The sequence below is a fragment of the Canis lupus genome, chromosome 1, assembly GCF_003254725.2.
Source record: "Canis lupus dingo isolate Sandy chromosome 1, ASM325472v2, whole genome shotgun sequence".
Lineage (NCBI taxonomy): Eukaryota > Metazoa > Chordata > Mammalia > Carnivora > Canidae > Canis > Canis lupus.
The window spans coordinates 67,221,485-67,244,129 of record NC_064243.1 but is presented as its reverse complement, the minus strand read 5'-3'; the positions used below and the strand labels follow the sequence as shown (position 1 = coordinate 67,244,129).

The window sequence follows — 22,645 nt, the reverse complement described above, 5'->3', positions numbered from 1 at the left end:
CTCAGTCAGTTAAGCCTCTGCTTTTGGCTCAGGTCATGATCCCGGGGGCCTGGGTTCAAGTCCTCGTGTCAGGCGCTCTGCTCTCTGGGAAGCCTGCTTACCCCTGTCCCCTCTGTCTCTCTCTTAAGTAAATAAACAAAATCTTTTGAAATAAATCAAATAAGGATGATAAGTCAAGACAAATTACCAACTTTCACAGGAGAGAAAAAAAAGGAAATATGCTACCCTCACAAATGGCCTGAGCTTTATAAATAAGGAGTCAAAATAGGTCCTTTTTTATGGCATGGAATGAGACAGAGACATATTGTCACAGAAAATACCTCTCATTTCCTGGTAGTCTGCTACCTGCCAAGACATGTTTTAGGTCCAACTTGAAGTACATCCTTCTACTGGTTGTGTTAAATAAAGGGTGGATTGAGATGAAGTAAGCAAGCAAACAAGCTATAGAACAAGAGTCTATAGAGACATTGGACAATTATCTCCAGGGACAGTATCAAAATTTGAAAAACCTAAATGGACAACCTAAAATTATATAAATGATCTCGCTGTGCTTTTTCACAACAGATTTCTTATTGAAAGATCACAGAATCAATTAAAAATACCTAGGTTGGAAAGTGTTGTGGACTAAGTTGTGTTCTCCCCAAACACGATTTTTTTAGTTTGCAGATACATAGCTTTCATCAAATTTGGAACGTTTTGACCATTATTTCTTCAAATATTTCTTCCTTTCCCCTTTGGAAACTCCAATTACCTAAACACTAGGTCACATGAAATTCTCCACCATTCCTTTTCTTTTAAAGTCTTTTTTCTACCTATTTCATTTGAATATTTTTTATGGCTTTATCTATAAATTCACTATTTTTTTTCTGCAGAACTTAGTATCCAGTTAATAATACCACTTAGTATATTTTTTTCATCCTTGACCTTGTATTTTTCATCGGCAGAGATTCTCTTTGGTTCTCTGTTGTATCTTCCAACTTTCTCAATATTCAATCTTCTAGCTACTTCAAAATATAGAATGGGGTTATAAGTGTTTTAATGTCCTTGTCTGCTAATTATGACATCTTTGGCAGCTCTCATTGATTGATGATTGATTTATGATCACCTGATTTTTCTTCTAACTATAGGTTGTGTTTTTTCCCACTCTTTTTTATATCTGGTAACTTTTTATTAGATATCAGGCAAAATGAATTTTACCTTGCAAAGTACAGGATATTTTGCATTCTAAAAATATTTTTGAGCTTCTTTTGAGATAAAATTAAGTCACTTAGAAAAAGTTTGATCCTTTGGTGTCCTGCTTTTAAGATCTGTTATGCAAGACTCGAGCCACGTGTGGTCTAAATATTCCCAGTACTAAGACTAGATCCGATACCCAAAGCTTTGTGAATTGTATAGTTCTCTGGTGTGACTGGTAGTAATACGTATTATTCCTCATCCTTCATGAATGTGGGGTCCTGCTCTCTTTATCATTTTGAGTGGTCCTCAATTACTATTGAGTGAGGTAGTTTTCTTAAATGCGTGACCTGATCAGTACTTTGATGAATATTAGAGAATGATTCTCTGTAGTTGTCCAGAGTTTTATCTTTGTGTGGCTGTCTCCTCTCTGGTACTCTAGCTACCATGTGGACTTCTGGTTTGTTTGTTTGTTTGTTTGTTTGTTTGTTTTTAATAAACTCTATCCCCAAAGTGGGGCTCAAGCTCAATCCTAAGAGCAAGAGTCCTCCAAGGTCAAGAGTAGTATGCTCCACCAGGCACCCCTAGCTACCGTGTGAAATTTACCTGCATTCTTCTCCCTGAATTCTTAGCTCAATCTCTTCAAATCAGGGAGTCCATTGATCTCTTAGCCTCCTTATGATCTGGAAATTCTCTCAAGGTTGGAGTGATCATAGGACCCATCTCATTTGTTTCCTATCTGCCAGAAATCATTGTCCTTTGTTGTTTAAGGCCAATGTTTTAAAAACCATTCTTTTCTACATTTGTCATTTTTTTAGTTGTTTCAGATGGCAGACTAAATCTGGTTCTTGTTCTATCTTGGACACAAAGTCGATGTGTCTTATAAGTAATATATATGGGTTTTTCAATATTAGCATTTAAATTCATGAATCTGCCATCATTATTACTGATATACTTGGGCATGTTTCTCCAACTTTATTTTTGTTTTCCATTTCTGTTTCTTTTTAATCCTTCATCCTTTTATTTTTTTTAATTTATTTTAAAGATTTTATTTATTTATTTGACAGAGAGAGAGAGAGAGAGCACAAGCGGGGGGAGCAACAGGCAGAGGGAGAAGGAGAACCAGACTCTTCAGTGAGCAGGGAGGCCAAAGCAGGGCTTGATCCCAGGACTCTGGGATCATGCCCTGAGCTGAAAGCAGATTCTTACCTGACTGAGCCACCCTGATTTATCTTTTTAAAAAGAAAAAAAAAATCCTCCTTAAAAGGACAAAAAATTAGCAAATTCTTTAATTTTCCTCCACAATAATGCCCATCATGTAATTTGTTTTCCTAGACTTTTAATTCTGGGGTATTGTGGATATATTTCTTCTTTTTATTTTGTCTTAAATAAATGGCTACAATAAGAACAAACTTCAGAAAGCTATTTAATCACCTTTGACCAGATATCTTTTGCAGCATTTCTTGGATTTTTCTCTCCTCCTACCTTGCCTAAAACTCTTGTCTACATGAGTCTTTGCATAGCAATTCTCTTTAGGCTTTCCATGCTTGAGAATATTTTTTTTATTATGCTGACATATCTGAAAACAGTTTGGCTTGAACAGTCTATATTTTTAGTGATTTTCTTTTACTGCTTATGAAAACATACCTGTTATCTTCTTGCAGGTAGTGTTTTCTGTTGAAAAATCAGATATATAAATCTGATTTTAGATTCTTTGTTGGTGTTTTGCTCCAGAAATTTTTATATATGTATATAGTGTGAATTTGGCTTCTCTCTCTCTCTCTCTCTCTCTCTCCCCCCTTTTAAAAAAATATTTATTTATTTATTTATTTATTTATTTATTTATGGGGGAGAGAGAGAGAATGCATACGAATGGGGGAGGAGCAGAGGGTGAGAGGAAGAGAATCCCCAGCAGACTCCCGGATAAGTGCAGAGCCTGACCTGGGGTTCCAGCCCATCACCCTGAGAACATGCCCTCAGTGGAAACCAAGAGTCAGACATTCAACTGACTAAGCCACCCAGATGCACCCCCTCTCTTTTTAAAATCTTCTCCATCTTTTAATAATTTCCCTAATTGTATTCCTTTTCCCTTTTTAAAAGTAATCTCTACACCCAACATGGGACTCAAACTAATGACCATGAGATCAAGAGTTGCATGTTCTACCAACTGAACCAGCCTGTTGCCCCTCTTCCCTAATTTTAAATTGACAATCTGTTTTTCTTAATATTTCTACCTTATGGACATCTACAATCCAGAAGTGGCTATGCTCCTTATATTGTGAACTCTTTTCACAAGGGTTAGTTCCCAAGGTTTCCTGCCCATTATAACTACCTGTGGAACTTTAAAAAATCCCAAACCCAGGTCTGACTCCAAAACAATTAAATCTGCATCGCTCATGGTGGGAGCCAGATGTCAGTGTTTTAAAAAATATATCTCCAGCTGATTGCAGTGGACCACAAAATTTGGGAACCAATGCTCTGAAAGTATCTGCAATGCTGCCAGGTAATCTTTATGTCCCAATGTGTCAGCTTGATGAATCAGGGAGTGCAAGGTGGGGGGGGTAGTTAATGACTCTTAAAATGAAGAGCTCCAAATACCAGAATCACTCCTTACCCCCAAAATATCCTCAGGTCAGAGCTTCACTCTAGCATGAGGAGGAGATACTCCTTACACTATAATGCCCTAGTTCAAAACTGTACTACTTCAGAATTATCAAGCCACACCCTAAACCAATTAAGTCTAAAGCTGTTAAGGGTGAAAGTATTAGTATTTCTTAGAGTTCCATAGATATGGAACCACTTTATGGCTAAGATTAAGTACCACTGTCCCAAAAATTTGGAGAATGAGGGGTGGAGACACAACTGCCTAAAATCAGATTGTCTCCACCTGTTTTTTGTTTTGTTTTGTTTTTTAATTTCCTCAGAAGGAAAGAGCTGTTTTACTGCCCAAAATGTATTCTTAAGGATACTGGGACAAAAGTTCTAGGCAGGGATTTGGAGCAGGTGCTGTCTGTCCTAAGATAATAAGTGTGGGGAGCAGGGGAGGAAGAACAGTATTCCAATTCTTCTTTTTCTATTTTATTCTGTAACTGCTTTATTGGGATGCATCCTATGCCAGGCTAAAACCATCTGCATGTGCGCATGCACACACACACACTCACTCGCTCACTCACTCACTCAGTCCAACCAATTGCCAGGAAGGCAACAGAGGCAATAAATACCCCAGGGTTTTCTCATAGTGTTGTTCATTTTCTTGTTCTGGTTCCTGGAAGTTGAAACTAGGAGAGGCTTCTAGAATTTGAGCTCCTTTAATATCTTGGTGGGAATTACCATCAAAATGGTGCCTATTAAAACCATTCCCAAAAAACTAAACAAAATAAAAGCTTTGTTTGTAATGAGGAACAGAATTAGGCTCTGGGTTCAGATGGAGTTTTGAACACCTTGTGGGCATTTGAATGTCATGCAGGATTCTTTGTTCTATAAGTCCTTGGGTTTTTTATTATTATTATTTTTTTTAGAACAGCCCTGCATATTGCAGGACATCAATCAGCCCGGCTCCTGACTTTCTTTCTAAATTAAAATATATTGTGCTAAAAATGTGAAAGGTCTTGCAAGCCCTGATAAATTTGAACCTTATACTAAAAGTCACTGGAAGAGTTAAAGGTTTTTAATGAATAAAAATAGGAGGTTCAACTGGACAGTAATGAACTAGACTAGGCTGTCAGTTCCTTAAAGGAGGCACCACTTTGGTATCTCCGTAGTATCAACAGAGATTTGTCAAGAACATGGGAAATAGCAAACAATAAATATATGGATATATGGGTGGATGGAGAGAAAGAAAAAGAGAGACAGAAAGAAAAGAACATAGAAAGCAGGAAGACCAGAGAAGGGGGGCTACCATGTAACTATCTAGTTAATTACTAAAGAAGGCTCAGAATGAAGTAATAACAGTGGAATAGTAAAAACAGTACAGATGAAAAATACTTAGAAAACATAATCAACAGGTCCTATGAGCAGTGTAATGTAGTAACCAGAACACGGACTCTGTAGCCCAGCTAATCCCTGATTTAGGCAATAAGAGAAAGCATAATAATATAAGAAGTCCAAAGATAAAGCTATTAAATTGTTCATTTCTATAAGATATGCATAGTTTCTCAAACACACATATATTTTTCATATCACATAGGAGTATATTCAGGTAGATAATAAAATTTCAGTAGAGGCACCTGGGTGCCTCAGTTGGTCGAGCATCCAATTTTTGATTTTGGCTCAGGCCATGATGGGATCAAGCCCCATGTTGGGCTCCATGCTCCGTACAGAGTCGGCTTGTCTCTCCTTGTGCTCCTTCCCACTGCTCGCTCTTTCTCAAATAAATGAATAAATAAAATCTTAAAAAGAAACTTCAATCAATACTTGTTAAATTTTTATAAATAAGCAGGGCTTTATCTTATTAATATATTCAAGCTTTTCAAATCCCAAGAAAAGCATGATGGATTATAGAGAGCTTGAAAAAGAGAGACAAGCAAGAATGAAGCAAAGGTCTGATCACTAATTAATTGACTTTGAACATCTAACAAAAGTTATGAAGAATAGAGATTTCATGAGGAAAAGAAAAATAATTAAACTCAGAAAATATTTATTGCAGCATTATTCACAATAGGCAAGATATGGAAACAACCTAATGCTGTCTATTGATATAACTTAGTGTCTCTCTACAAATGAATAGGGATGTGGTATGTGGTTTGTCTATATATATAAAGAGAGAAAGAGAGAGAGAGAGAATATTATTCAGCTATGAGAAAGAAGAGAATCCTGCATTTGCAACAACGTGGATAGGATTGAGGATGTTATGCTAAGTGGGATAAGTAAGAGAGAGAAAAATACTGTATTATATGACTTATACGTGGAATCAAAGTTATAGAAACAGAGAGTAGAATAGTAGTTACCAGGGGTTAGGGAGTGGGGAATTTGAGGAGATACTGGTCAAAGGTGAAAAACCAAAAAACAAGCAAAAATAGTAAGAAACGGAGTCACTAAAAGACATAATTAGTAAAATTAAAGTCACTGTGCGAAGGTTATTGCAACAGAACTAAGGGTTGTGTATGGAAACTATCACTGAACCTAGAAAGAAAAAAATCTTTTAGAGAAGTCAAATTATGATAAAACCCAAAAGGAAGACACAGGTATTTAAGACAAATTTTTCATGTTTCCTTTTTTTTTTTTTTTTTTTTGAGAGTGAGTGATCAATACAGAGTTGGGCCATTGGGGGGTGGGGGTGGTTAGAGGGAGAGAATCTTAAACAGGAGCCCTGTGCAGGGCTCAGTCTCACAACCCTGAGATCAGGACCTGAGCCGATATCAAGAGTCAGATGCTTGCCCAACTGAGCCACACAGGCGCCCATATCATAGCTCCAGTTAGCAAATCTGTCGAATACATCTGAGTACAGAACAAATACAGGCTTTCAATGGTATCAGAGAAAAAGTACCTGGGAGGATACTGAAGAGGGAAAAACCTATCTGTGCTCTCAAATCTAACGTACAGAAACTCTAAAACTCTAAACTCTAAACTCTAAACTCAAATCTAAAGCAACAGATGAGAATTAAATATGGAATGTTCAAGAAACTGTGGCAAAGTTTTGGACAATGGGGTGATTGTAGCACTTTTCAGTTTGCAAGGCTATCAAAATTAAAGTAGTTTGCCCTTAGCTCCTTCCACTTACCTTTCTTCCCTTGGAATCCTTATCTTACAGGTTCTCTGCCTTCTCAGGGCCCTATCTCCTTCCTCCAGGGCCTGCCATTGGATAATAATGGATAATACCCACTAAAATGTTATTTGATAATAGATCAATGTGTTTTGCATTTAAACAGAAAACGCCTGTACAGATCCTTCTAGACAGCTAGACAAAGATGGCCAGCAGTGGGTGTTCAGAGAAAGGACTAGGTCAGAGTTAGAGATGCCAAAAATGCTGGTCTGCCCTGGGCCCTGAAAGGCAGGTCTTGGGTTTATTTGTTTTGCATATATTGTATATATATTACAATATATAATAATATATATATTATATACAATATATATACAATAATATATATTATATACAATTATACAATATATAATTATATATTGTTATATATATATTTATATATATATACTCTGTCCTCCCAAAGAAATATGTATATCCTCACAGTCTAAAGGAAATGTAGGAAATTTTAATTTCATCTAATATCCTAATATCCATCATCCCTCATCCCCATTCTTACCATTGTGGAATTATAAGTAGTAGAGAGAATTTTGACATCACGGACAGATCTCTAGGCAATAGAAAGAAGAAAACAGTGGCTCAAAGAGGGAGAGATGAGATTAGTGGCTTAATAGATTAATCTGGGTAGTGAGAATGTACATTTTTCAGGCTAATAGTACTTTGGAAACTTAATGATTTTAAAGACTAAGTTAACAAAGAGTAGAAGAGGGAAAAATTGGGAAAAGGGAAAAATAGCATAGACAGAGAGGAGCAAACAGGATGGAATAACCATATAGTGATAATATTTATGTTTTTAAATAATTTACAGCACATCTTGATAAATTATGAAATGTTTCTTCCACTGCATTCTCTTCTCACATCCTCTGGGCCTCTTATCTATTCACAGGAGTGGAGGACTTTGTTCTCATCATATGAGTAATCGAGTGTGAACGTTATTTGAGCAGATAAGGCTTTCTGAAAAAAAAAAGTTATATTGTTTATCCAGAGACAGTGTCACACACACAATGTATACACAAAACTCTGATAATATTCTATATCACATTTTGTGGAAATGATTGAAGTATTTTATAAATACTAATGAAATATCATAGAAGCTTCTATTAGCAATAGGACTTCTATTAATATAAAGACACCAATTATTAGTTATGACCTCTAAATATCTTCTCACAAATATATTATAAACCTAAATCATATATTTGATCAAGATATGTATTTACATAATTATTTAATAGTTGTTTTGAATCGGGTTATCATTTCATTTCATGAAGATACTTATGAAGTTATAGTCCTGTATATTATTCTTAAATATTGCTCTCAAATGCACTTTAGGGTTTTTTTTTTTTCTTCCTGCTTCTAATACTATTTCAACCTTCCTTATTTTTCCAGGGCACTACTTCTGTGCTTCCTCTCTCCTGCTTCCTTTCCAAGGGTTACTTCCTCTCCTTGATGGAATGTGCCATCTTTTAATTATTCTGTATCCAGTCAATCTGTAAAAATTTTGTTTCTATCTTTTTCTTCTATTCTCTTTATCTAATACATTATCCTCTCTGGATCATCTATGTTTTGCACTCTCAGTATTAGGGGATTCCTTGTATTTGCAAATAATATCAGAAGCTGATGCTTGGCTGTATCAAGCTAGGGCCAAAACACAGAAGAGCAAGAGCCAAGGAAAGAGACAAACAGACTAATAAGTTGTCGAGATTTGTGCTAAGACTTCCAGCCCTAAATTTATTTGAAACTCTCACTCATTATATTTGACAATTCTCTACTTTGCTAATTGCTCAAAAAATGGTTTCAAAAGAGAACATCACCTATGTGAAGTAGTTGATAAAGTGATGATACACATATTACCTTTTCCCTTCTTAGAAATTCAGTATTCCAAGAGCCTCAGGATGTGCCCCATTATTGTGGAATATCTGTGGCTTCACCAGTTGCCTGGAGGTAATTGTCCTCCTGGAATGGTGCACAAAAGCAGTTTCTATGTCTTCCCCTCCTACGAACTGTTCTTTCAGCATTGCCTATGTTTCCAGACAAATTGTGTGCTTTGTAGGGCTTTAAAGCTTTTCTCCAATAACAGAATCTCCTTGATTAGAAGCAATCTCACTTAGTCAAAGGAGACTGTGTTTGTTTCCTATGGCTACTGTAAGAAACTACCAAAAACTCTGGACTCAAAACAGCAGAAATGTATTGTCTCACAGTACCAATGACCAAAAGTCTGAAATCAAGATGTCAGCAAGGCCATAATCTCTCTGAAGGCTATAAGGAAGGATCCTTCCTTGCTTCTTTCTAGATTTTGATGGTAGGTGGCAATCCTTGGCATTCCTTGATTTATGCAGAATAGCTCTGATTTTGACAAAACAGAAGAGACTCTTAACCATAGGGAGCAAACAGTGGGTTCTTGGAGGGAAGGGGGTTCAGGGGATGGAGTAACTAGGGGATGGATGTTAAGGGGGCACTGATGTGATGAGCACTGGGTGTTATATACAACTGATGAGTCACTGACCTCTACCTCTGAAACTACTAATATTCTCTATATTAATGAATCATATTTAATTAAAATAAAATTAAATTTTTTTAAGATTTTTTAATTCATTTACTCATGAGAGAAACAGAGAGAGAGAGGCAGAGACACAGGCAGAGGGAGAAGCAGGCTCCCTGGAGGGAGCCCAATGCGGGACTTGATCCCAGGACTCTGGGATCAGGCCCTGGGCCAAAGGCAGATGCTCAACCGCTGAGCTACCCAGGCTTCCCAATAAAATGAAATCCTAAAAATAAATAAATAAATAACTCCAATTTCTATCTTCACATGGCCTTCTTCCTGTGTGTCTATTTCCCCTTCTTATAAAAACCTCAGCCATTGGATTTGTGTCCACTTTAATCCAGTATGATCTCATCTTAACTTGATTACATCTTTAAAGATCCTATTTCCAAGTAAGGTTACATTCATAGCTGCCAGGGTTAGGACTTTATTGACACAATTCAGCCCATAACAGATACCTTTGCAATTTTTTTCCCATTTGAAACCACAGTGATGAATTACCCAATATGATGTTATACTGTAAATGTTTAATTCACATTATTTGATTTTGATTTCTACACTTATAATGCTTTCTGCTATCAGTTCTTTTGAAAGTAGTAGTAAAAGCAAGAAAAGCATCAACAAGACAGGATTTTCTGTTTATATCTGTAAAAAAAACCAGGTTGAAATAAAAAATTTTAATAATGACACGTTACCCAATATTTTATATGTTGTTCAAATCACATTTTTGTGTTTTTAGTTTGTAAAGGGTTTTTAGAAACACAAGAAAACCATTGAGGGCAAATTACACCAAAGCAAACTATCCAGGAATAAGTTGCCTTCCTATGAAATAAAACTAAGACTGTGTGTCTCTGCCTCTGTGTGTGTGTGTGTGTGTGTCTCATGAATAAATACATAAAATCTTTAAAAAGAGTTATAAATAAATAAATAAATAAATAAATAAATAAATAAATAAATAAAAACTAGACTGTTTTAAAACAAAGTGATGCAACTCCAGCTTTGCTTGAATGGAAAGCAGATGTAGATCTGAATATTCAATAACTGCTGAGCAGAAAGAGTAAACCTCTAGGTTTTTTTCTTTTTCTTTTTTTCTTTTTTTTTTAGTTAATTATACTAATTAAAATTAGAACTTCCACCATTAAGAGTACCTGCAGCTGTATGGCTCTCGCTGCTATTGTTGGTATATGCTGAAAACACTCCAACAGAGGGTACCAAGAAGTGCTTGTGATCTACCCACCCACACAGTCTTGTCACTTTGGAAAGATTGTAGACAGCATAACTAATAAAGTTATTGTGCTCTTGTGAAAGAATAATAGCATGTTTGAAGAGAGTGTATTAACCCTGTTGTAAAGTGTTGATTGCACTCGGTAGTAAAGGAAATGAAAGAACAAAGATAAAGTGCTTTTAATTCTTACCCTGTTTGCTCTTGCTTGTTTTATTCCATTTCAATTTACACCTATATCCAAGAACACTAAAATGTATCACCCGGCCTCAAAAGCGGTTTTATTTTTTCTACATACTTTTGTAACAATTTGATGCTTTAAAGAAGAGACGTGTAAGCTTAGAAAGGGATGAATAAGAAAGACCATCTAATCTCAAATAACTGTGAACTCAATTTGCTATGTTTACTATTTAAAAAAAGAAGAAGAAGGAGAAGAAAGATGGGAGAGAGTAAAAGGAAAGAGAGAGAATGGGAGAGAAAAAGAAAGAGGGAGAGAGAGAAAAACAAGTTATTTTATTTTACTTTTTTTGTAGTTACCTTGCAAGATTTCTATTTACCGGGGCCCTAACAATAACAAGTTGAAATGCTGGTTGCAAACTTGTGGAGAATATGGCAATAAGCAAACAGTCAATACTTTTGAAACCTCAAATTTGACACTAGAAATTTTTGATGTGCCCATCCTCATTAAAGAATATTAATGCAAATAATATGCACACACATATGAATATTCATCCACACTAACATCCCTATGCATAAAGAGCAAACTCTGGAAGGTGGAATCCAGTGTGAGAAATAGAAGTAAGAGAAATTATTTGGATATTGGTTTTTTTACATTGAAAACAGGAAAGGAAATTGATGAAATTTTAGTTGCAGACTCTAGAGTTCATTAAGTTTAGAACACTAATGCTACCTTTCTTACATTATTTACATAAAAACATGATGTACATGCAAATAAGTAATATTTACATATCGATTGCCTCTACAGACATTGTGGTACAACGAGTCTTCAAAGTATAACTCATGAGTATTGATGTGTAAACATAAATTGGATTCCAGGTAAATGAAAACAATACTCAAAGTTTAAATTTAGAGATTTTTCTCAACAACAACAAAACTATGACAGGATGAAGCTCTGTAGTTTTGAGTAGCAATTGATGGACATTTCACACATTATTTATTGGATATAAATTGACATTTAAAAAGCAGATAAAATCATCTTTTATTGTTAATGAACATCATTTGTGTGGTGATCCAGTAAGTATGAAAACCACTTACCTTCTCTGAACTACTTCTTTTGAGAACAGCGTTCCTGTAATTGCATTCCCATCTCTCCCTCTCTCTCTCTCTCTTTTGAGATGTATCTGTAAAGACATTTGGCATCTCATCAGCAAAAACAGCAGCTGGAGAAAGGCCTTGCTACGTGCTCTGTCAAGGGAATTGCAAGTTTAGGTGAGGTTTTAAGAGACACCAAGGATTTACTGACATAACATAGATTGCATGCTCTCATTCTATCTATCTATTATTGGTATCTTTCTCTTTTAATGGAAATGAAAACAATTACAGAGCAGAAAAGATAAAGCTCCCCTTTGAGAGGACTGTATTACAGTCCAGCAACAGGTAAAAACTGACGAATATGTGCCTAAGGTAGGTATTTACACATCACGTGACACTGGTTAACCTTAATTTCCATGTTCAAATCTTGTAGGAAACATCTGTGAAAGTCGACCGACGCCAACAAATCAGTAACATCCTATGTAAGTGAAGGACGTTTTTTATTATCTTTTTTTTATTCCAATTAACATTTTCCTGGAACTGCTAGTGATTATCTGGTGTTTTTGCATTTCTAATATTGTCGCTAAATTGGTTCTCCCATAAATTCCATGCAATGTGGACTTTAAAGAAATACAAGTTAGACAGTCCCCAAGCCTGACCCTGAAGATTTCCTTCACAGTGTGCTGAGAGTTCTTCACTGTGGCAAATCCCCCTCTGCAGGCCGCGCTCCTACATCAAACAGAAGCAACGGGTGAGACAAATTGAGAAGCAAATCTCAATCAAAAAAGGAAAAGGGAGCTGTAAAAATATACTTGACAGAGCTCTGGTGGATATATGGGATGTGGACATTATAAAACAGTCAAATTACTCTGTGTCTGATTCATGCTTAACTGAAAAATCATAGAAATATAGAGATGGAGGTGGCCTCATCCACCAAATTCAACACTCATTTTATTTTAATTTTTTAAAAGATTTATTTATTTATTTATTTATTTATTTATTTATTTATTTATCTGAGAGAGAGAGAGATAGCAAGAGAAAGCACAAGTAGGGGGCAGAGGAGGAGAAAGGGAGAAGCAGGCACCCGGCTGAGCAGGGAGGCCTCCTACCCTCCCTTCAATCCAAGGAGCCTGGAATCATGACCCCAGCGAAGGCACCCATTTTAAGTTTTCATCTTACTTTTCGATTTTTTTTAAAGATTGTATTTATTTGAGAGAGAGCGTGAGAGAGAGAGAGAGAGAATAAGAGGGGGCGGGTCAGAGGGAGCAGCAGACTCCCAGGGCTCCATCACGGCACAGCCAAAGGCAGACCCTCAACTGGCTGAGCCACCCAGGCACCCCTCAGTTTTCAATTTAAAATTAAGTCACATTTCTTGTGGTAACTTTAGAAACGAGTAGCATTTGAGCTGCGGAGATTGAACTCTTGTGTTTATCTCCACTGCCTCTAGATATGAAAGTAATGCTAATAAAAGAATAAACCTGCAAGGACAAGGAGAGTTAGAGAGAAGGCAGCTGCAGGCAAGGGGCATGGATGCATTTTAGGGCAGGAAAGCAGAAGGAGAGCAATCCGGTTGGTGGAGCAAGACCAAGACGTCCTCCAAGACTCACAGGGCAGGATGTTAACGTGCTTGCCCTTCGCCCCTAGGATCCCAGCAGCCCTGGGCCACAGCCGCTCCCAGTCCCGGGCCAGGAAGACAGGTGCCCTGAGCCCCCGGCTCCGACCCTCTGTCCTGCCCCCGCAGGAGGTGCAGGTGCCCCCGGGGACGTAGAGGTGAGGCGCTGGGCAGGGCTGGAGGACCCCAACGCTCAAGGCGGGGACGAAACCGAATTCGACCGTTTACCGCCTCATCAGCAGTATTTGTTTCTCATGCCCTCTTCAGTCTTGTATATTTATAATAGTTAAAATAAAATAATCTCCTGTTAACTGTCTTACCACAATAAGTTAAATGAATCAGTAAATAAGTAGGTAGATAGGTGACAGATACATAGATACATAGATAAGATTGATAGATAATAGATATAGATAGATGATAGATACATGATAGATAAATGATAGATGATAGAAAATAGATGATAGATACATAGACAATAGATAGATACATAGATAGATAATAGATGATAGATACATAGATGATAGATAGATGATAGATGATAGAAAATAAAAAAAAAAAAAGAAAATAGGTGATACGGGCACCCTGGGTGGCTCAGCGGTTTAGCGCCTGCCTTTGGCCCAGGGCGCGATCCTGGAGTCCCAGGATTGAGTCCCACGTTGGGCTCCTTGCAGGGAACCTGCTTCTCCCTCTGCCTGTGTCTCTGCCTCTCTCTCTCTCTGTCTCTCATGAATAAATAAATAAAATCTTTAAAAAAAAGAAAATAGATGATAGATACATAGATGATGGAAAAGATGGTGGATATATGGGATGTGGACACAGATGATAGATGATAGATAGATGATAGGTAAAGATAGATAATGGATGATAGATACATAGATAATAGATAGATGATAGATAGAGGCAGAGTGTTTGGATAAATCGCTTAAAGCCTAATAACGAATAAAGTAGGAGGCACAGGTGGGATCTGAACCTTGCTCATTAGCTTCCAGAGCTGATGCTTTTAGCAACTCATGTTCTTCAAAATTATGCATTTTACTCTCCATTTTTTGGTTTGTTCTCTGAACTCTGATATTGATAGATATGTTGGTTTATCGCTGTGTAGATGACTAATTCTAGATATTTAAATTTGTCCATCTTTTTTTTTAATTGCTAACAGTTCATTGCATTCTTTTCAGCCCAGTCTTTTGAAAAAGCCCACTTTCCACATCAGGACTATGTCAAATACTCTCTCGTATTTCCTCCCGATACTGTTAAAACTTGATGCATTTAAATGTTACTTTTGTAAATATAGGTCATTTTCCCATTTAACAAAATCATCTTTTGCCAATATGATAAAAATTTATTAGCTTTAGCTTTTTTTCTTAAGATTTGTTTATTTACCTTAAGATTTTTCATTCACTTATTTGAGAGTCAGAAAAAGAGCAGGAGCAGAGGGAGGGACAGAGGGAGAGGAGAAGCTGGCTTCCGGCTGAGCCTGCTATAAATATTTGGGGTGCATGTGCCCTTTTAAGTCACTATTTTTGTATCCTTTGGATAAATACCCAATAGCGCAATTGCTGGGTCCTAGGGTAGCTCTATTTTTAACTTCTTGAGGACCCTCCACACTGTTTTCCAGAGTGGCTGCACCAGCTTGCATTCCCACCAACAGTGCAAGAGGGCTCCTCTTTCTCCACATCCTCTCCAACATCTGTTGTTTCCTGGTTTGTTCATCTTAGCCCTTCTGACAGGTGTGAGGTGGGATCTCATTGTGGTTTTGATTTGTATTTCCTCGATGATCAATGATGTTGAGCACTTTTTTCATGTGCCTGTTCACCATTTCTATGTCTTCTCTGGAGAAATGTCTGTTCATATCTTATCCCCATTTCTTGACTGGATTTTCTACTTTTTGGGTGTTGATTTTGATAAGTTCTTTATAGATTTTGGAAACCAGCCCTTTATCTGATATGTCATTTGCAACTACCTTCTCCCATTCCATAGGCTGCCTTTTAGTTTTATTGACTGTTTCCTTTGCTGTGCAGAAGCTTTTTATCTTGATCAAGTCCCAGTAGTTCATTTTTGCTTTTGTTTTCTGTGCCTCTGGAGACGTGTCTATCAAGAAGTTGCTGCAGCCGAGGTCAAAGAAGTTGCTGCCTCTGTTCTTCTCTAGGATTTGGATGGATTTTTGTCTTGCATTTGGGTCTTTAATCCATTTTGAGTTTATTTTTGTGTAATGTATAAAAAAGTGGTCCAGTTTCATTCTTCTGCATGTCACTGTCTAGTCTTCCCAACACCAACTCTTGTTGAAGACACTGTCCTTTTTCCACTGGATAGTCAGTCTTTCCTGCTTTGCCGAAGATGAGTTGACCATACAGCTGTGGGTCCATTTCTGGGTTCTCTGTCCTGTTCCATTGATCTATGTGTCTGCTGTTGTGCCAGTACCATGTCTTCACGATTACAGTTTTGTAATAGAGCTTGAAGTCTAGAATTGTGGTGCCTCCAGCTTTGGATTTCTTTTTCGCCATTATTTTGGCTATTTGGAGTCTTTTCTGGTTCCACACAAATTTTGGGATTATTTGTCATAGCTCTGTGAAGAATGCTAGTGTTAATTTGATAGAGATTGCATTAGATGCATAGATTACTTTGGGCAATTAGACATGTTAACAATATTTGTTCTTCCAATCCATGAGCATGGAAAGTTTTTCCATTTCTTTCTGTCTCTTCAATTTTTTTTCCATGAATGTTCTATAGTTTTCAGAGTACAGATCGTTTACCTCTTTGGTTAGGTTTATTCCTAGGTATCCTACAGTTTTGGGTGTGATTGTAAGTGGGATCGATTCCTTAGTTTCTCTTTCTCTTTCTAGTGCTCCATTATTGGTGGGTAGAAATACAACAGATTTCTGTGCATTAATTCAGTATCCTAAGACTGCTGAATTCATGGATCAGTTCTAGCAATTTTTTGGTGGAGTCTTTTGGGTTTTCTACATAGACTATCACGTCATCTGTTAAGAGTGAAAGTTTAACCTCTTCCTTGTGGATTTGGATTCCTTTTACTTTTTTGTTCTTGGCCGGTGGCTAAGGCTAGGACTTCCAGTACTATGTTGAACCACAGTGGAGAGTGGGCATCCCTGTCATGTTTCTGACCTCAGGGGGAAAGCTCTCAGTTTTTCCCCATTGAGGATGATATTGCTGTGTGTCTTTCATACATGGCCTTTATGATGTTGAGGTATGTTCCTTCTATCCCTACTTTCCTAAAGGTTTTTATCAAGAAAGGATGCTGTAATTTGTGAAATGCTTTTTCTGCATCTATTGAGAGGATCATATGGTTCTTATCCTTTCTTTTATTAATGTGATGTATCACACCGATTGATTTGTGGATGTTGAATCACCCTATAACCAAGGAATAAATCCCATTTGGTCATGGTGAATAATCCTTTTAATGTACTGTTGTATCCTATTAGCTAGTCTCTTGTTGAGACTAGCTAATTTTTGCATTATGGGTCACCTGAGGGGCTCAGTTGGTTAAGCATCGGCCTTTGGCTCCAGTCATGACCCCAGGATCCTGGGACTAGCTCCAAATCAGCTCCTTGCTCAGCGAGGAGCCTGCTTCTCCCTCTCTCTTTGCCTGCTGTGCACTTGCTCTCTCTCCCTCTCTCTGTCAAATAAATAAAATCTTTAAAAAAAAAAGAATTTTTGCCTTCATGTTTGTCAGGGATATTGGTCTGTTATTCTTTTTGGTGAGGTCTTGGTTTGGGGTTCAAGGTACTACTGGCCTCATTGAATGGTTTGGAAGTTTTCCTTCCATTTCTATTTTTTGGAACAATTTCAGAAGAATAGGTGTTAATTCTTCTTTAAATATTTGGTAGAATTCCCCTGGGATGCCCCCCACCCCACCCCACCCCCAGCCATGGACTTTTTTTAGTTGGGAGATTTCTGATAACTGACTCAATTTCTTTGGTGGTTATGGGTCTGTTCATATTTTTTATTTCTTCCTGTTTCAGCTTTACTAGTTCATATGTTTCTAGGAATTTATCCATTTCTTTTAGATTGCCTAGTTTGTTGGCATATGATTGCTCATAATATTCTCTTATAATTATTTGTATCTCTGTGGTGTTGGTTGTCATCTCTCCTCTGACATTTCTGATTTTATTTATTGGGGTCCTTTCTCCTCTCTTTTTGATAAGTCTGGCTCAGGGTTTATCAATTTTGTTAATTCTTTCAGAGAACCAGCTCCTAGTTTCATTGACTTGTTCTACTGTTGTTTTTATTTCTAGATCATTAATTTCTGTTCTTATTATTTCCCTTCTCCTGTTGGATTGAGGCTTTATGAGCTGTTCTTTTTCCAGTACCTTTAGGTATAAGTTTAGGTTGTATATCTGAGACTTTTCTTGCTTCTTGAGGAAGGCCTGTATTGCTATATACATCCCTCTTAGGACTGCCTTTGCTGCGTCCCAAAGGTTTTGGACTGTCATGTTTTCATTTTCATTTGCTTCCATGTATTTTAAAAAAATTTTCTTTAATTTCCCGATGGACCCATTCATTCACCAGTAAGATGTTCTTTAACATCCATGTATTTGTGGTCCTTCCAAATTTTTCCTTGTGGTTGACTTCAAGTTTCATAGCTTTATGGTCTGTAAACATGAATGGGATGATCTCAATCATTTTGTACAAGTTGATGCCTGATTTGTGATGCCATATGTGCTCTATTCTGGAGAGTGTTCTGTGTGAAGTTGAAAAAAAAGTGTATTCTTCTGCTTTAGGGTGAAATTCTCTGAATACATCTGCTAAGTCCGACTGGTGAGTCCTTTAAAGCCCTTGTTTCCTTGTTGATCTGCTTAAATAATCTGTCCACTGCTGTGAGTGGGGTGTTAAAGTCCCTTACTATTATTATGTTATTCTTATAAATGAATCTAGGTTTGTTATTAGTTGATTTAAGCATTTTGGCTGCTCCCAAGTTTAGGGGCATAAATATTTACAATTGTTAGATGATCTTGTTGGATAGACCCCTTTATTGTGATAGACTGTCCTTCCTCGTCTCTTATTACAGTCTTTGATTTAAATCTAGTTTGTTTAATATGAGCATGGCTACTCGAGCTTCCTTTTGATGTTCATTAGCATTATCGATGGTTCTCCATCCCCTCACTTTCAATCTAGAGGCATCTTTCTGTCTAAAATGAGTCTCTTCTGAGCAGCACATTGATGGGTCTTGTTTTTTAATCCATTCTGATACCCTATGTCTTTTGATGGGAGCATTTATCCCATTTACAGAGTAATTATTGAAAGATATTAATTTTGTACCATTGTATTACCTGCAAAGTCACTGTTCCTGTAGATTGTCTTTATTCCTTTCTAGTCTATGACTTTTGGCCTCTCTTTCCTGCTCAAAGGGTCCCCTTTAATATTTCTTACAGAGCTGGTTTATGGTTCACAAACTCTTTTAGTTTTGCTTGTCTTGGAAAACTCCTTATTTCTCCTTCTATTCTGAATGACAGCCTTGCTGGATGAAGTATTTTTGGCTGCATATTTTTCCCATTTAGCACGTTGAATTACATGCCAGCCCTTTCTGGCCTGCCAGGTCTCTATGAACAGTCTACTGTAAGCCTTATGTGTCTACCCTGGTAGGTTAAGAAACTTTTGTCCTTAGCTGCTTTCAGAATTCTCTCTTTATATTTGTATTTTATAAATATCATATAGCTATGCTATGTCACAGTGTTGATCTGTTTTTATTGATTTTGAGGGGAGTACTGGATGCCTCTTAGACTTGAATGTCTGTTTTCTTCCCCTGATTAGGGAAATTCTCAGCTATAATTTGTTCAAATAAGCCTTCTTCCCCTTTTTCCTGCTCTTATGGGACTCCTAGGATACAGATATATTTCACTTTATAGAATCAGTAAGTTCCCTATATCTATCTTTGTGATCTAATAGTTTTCTTTCCCTCTTCTTTTCAGCTTCATTATTTTCTATAACTTTATCTCCTATATCACCTATTCTCTCCTCTGCTTCTTCAGTGCTCATTGTGATTTTATCCAGTCTGTTTTGCATCCCAGTTACAGTATTTTTTATTTCAGCCTGACCAGTTTTTAGGTCTTTTATCTCTGCAGGGTCAAGGTTTATCTGTTGTCTTTTCTGCTTTTTTCAAATCCAACAAGTAGTCTTATGACTGTTGATCTAAATTCTTGTTCAGATATATTGCCCATCTGTATTTTTAGCAAATCCCTGGCTATGATATATTCCTGTCCTTTCTTTTGGAGACAATCCTCCATATTGTCATTTTGGCTAGGTTTCTATTTTTTTGCATTTTATGAAAGTGTGTTATGTTTCCTGCACCTAAGAGTAATGCCATATTAAAAAGAGGTCCTACACTCCCCAGGGCTTGGCATTTCAGGAAGTGTCTCTGGTATATGCTGTGTGTACTCTGCTGTTGTGTTTTGGCTGCTCTTTTATTATCTTTGACTTTAAGAAAGTTTGCATTTCCACATAATTATGGAGTCACATTAGTATTTTCCAGAGAGGCTATAACATTATACATTCCCAACAACAAACTTGAGAAATTGAGTTTCTCTACAACCTCATCAGCATTAGATACCTCACTATTTTTCTTTTTTTCAGCTGTTCTAATATATGTGAAGTGATATCTCATCATGGTCTTAATTTCTATTTCAGTAATAGCTAGTGATGCTGAACATCTTTTCTTGTGCTTATTTTCCATCTGTATATCTTCTCCAGTAATATGTTTCTTTATGTATTTTGTCCATTTTCTAATTGTATATTTTTTTTATTTCTATCCTTTTTTTTTTTCCTGGGGAGTTAGGAGAATTCTTTGTATATTCAAATATGAGTCATTTTCCCAGTGAGGCTTACACATATTTTCTCTCAGTCTGTAGCTTGTCCTTTTATCATTGTAATAGGATCTGTTGAAGAGAAAAGTTCCTAATATTGATGAAGACTAACTTATTGGATTTCCTTTTATCCAGGAATCATGTTTTTCAGAGTCACATCTAAGGCTCTTTACTAAGCCCAAGGTCCTAACGATCATATTCTATATAATCTTTAAAACATTTCATAGTTTTATGTTTTACATTTAAATTGATGATCCATTTTGAATGAATTTGTGAATAAATTGTGACATTTTGGTGGAGGATTTATTTTCCCATAGCTATCCAATTACTCCAACATCATTTGTTAAAAACACTTTCCTAAAAAAAAAACAAAAAAAACACTTTCCTTCCTCCTTTGAAATGCTTTTGCATCTTTGTAAAAAACCAGTTGACCATACTTTAGAGGTATGTATGAGTTCCTTATTCTGTTCTATTGTTCTACGTGTCTATCTTTTGACCAATATCGCAGTCTTGATTACCGTAGTTATATGCCTTAAAATCAAGTAAAGTGATTTCTCCACTTTATCCTTCCTAAAAATTGTTTTAGCCTACTTAGTCTCTTTGCATTCCATACAAATTTATAAAAACCTCGTCCATATCTAAGCATAAATATTACTGATATTTTGATCACAATTGCACTGTACCATATATCAATTTGGGAAGAATTAACAGCTACTATATTGAAACTTCCAATCCATGAAAAAATACATTTCTCCATTTATTTAGAAATTTCAGGGATCCCTGGGTGGCGCAGCGGTTTGGCGCCTGCCTTTGGCCCAGGGCGCGATCCTGGAGACCCGGGATCGAATCCCACGTCGGGCTCCCGGTGCATGGAGCCTGCTTCTCCCTCTGCCTGTGTCTCTGCGCCTCTCTCTCTCTCTCTGTGACTATCATAAATAAATAAAAATTAAAAAAAAAAAAAAAAGAAATTTCAGTTTCTTTCCTCATCATTTTGTAGTTTTCACCTTACAAGATTTACGTATGTTTTGTTAAGGTTCACATGATTTTTTTCTGAGTGATTATAAATGGTATTGTATTACTAATTTCAGTATCCGCATATTCATTGTTAGAATATGAAAATGCAGCTGATTTTGTCTTTTTGTCTTGTATCTTGTGTCCTTACTGAACTTACTTCTTGTTCTAAAAGTTTTGTTTTGCTTTTTGTATATTCCTTAGAAATGTGTATGTAGAACATCATGTAGAACATCTGCAAATAGAGACTTTATTTCTTCCTTTTCTATCTATATGCCTTTTATTTTCCTTAACTTAGTGTGCTAGCTAGAACTTCCTGTACCATGCTGAATAGCAATGCTAAGAGAGGATACATTTTTCTTGTTCTTGATTTTTCCGGGAAAGCATTCATTTTTAACCATTAAATATTAAGTATGATATTTATTGCAGAGTTTCTGTCAGTGTTCTTCATCAGTTTGAGAAGTGATCTTTTATTCTAAATTTCCTAAAAGTTTTTTTATCATGAATAGGTTTTGAATTTGTCAAATGTTTTTCTATATTAATTCATATATCGTGATATTTCTAGCTTATCTTGTTAATATGGTAAATCGTATTTTAACTTTTCAAATATTTATCTAGCCTCATGTTCTTAGAATAAATCCCTCTAGGTAATAGTGTATAATTCTAATTACTTTGCTAAATTCTATTCACTAATATTGTCTTAAGAATTTTGGCATCCGAAAAAAAAGAATTTGGCATCTATATTTGCAGGAGGTATTTTTCTTCTTTTATACCATCTTAGTTTGTTTTCGGTATCAGAGAAATACTAGCTTCATAAAATGGGTTAGGATGTATAACTCTCTCTCCTATTTTATGGAAGTGACTGTAGAGAATTAACGTTAACTCTTCTTTTAATGTCTGGTAAAATTCTGCAGTGAAGCCACTTGAGTCTAAATATTTGGGGGGAGGGTTTTTAATTGCAAATTTAATTTTCCTAATATTTACAAGTCTATTCAAATTATCTATTTCATATTGAGTTGAATTAGTTTGTGCTTCTTGAGGAAATGGTTCACTTCGGCAAAGCTGTCAAATTTATGAATACAAAGTTTTTTTGTAGTATTCCTTTACTGAACCTTTAATGGCTGCAGGATATGTAGTGATATTACATTCCATTATTAGTGTTGGTGGTTTGTACCTTTTTTTTGTTAGTCTTGCTAGAGTTGTGAAATGTATTGATCTTTTAAAGAACTATTTCCTCTTACTTTAG

General features: G+C 36.4%; 1 long non-coding RNA gene across 1 annotated transcript in view; it reads right to left on the bottom strand.

Moving 5' to 3' along the window:
• Nucleotides 1–7,741: 7,741 nt before the first annotated feature.
• LOC125755942 (uncharacterized) overlaps nt 7,742–22,645 on the bottom strand; it is a 34,861-nt gene continuing 19,957 nt past the window's right edge. Inside the window, exons 2-3 of the long non-coding RNA XR_007413573.1 lie at nt 11,965–12,050; nt 7,742–7,882 (exon numbers count right to left, since the gene is read on the bottom strand). This is a non-coding gene — a long non-coding RNA (uncharacterized LOC125755942). The remainder of the gene's footprint in view (nt 7,883–11,964; nt 12,051–22,645) is intronic.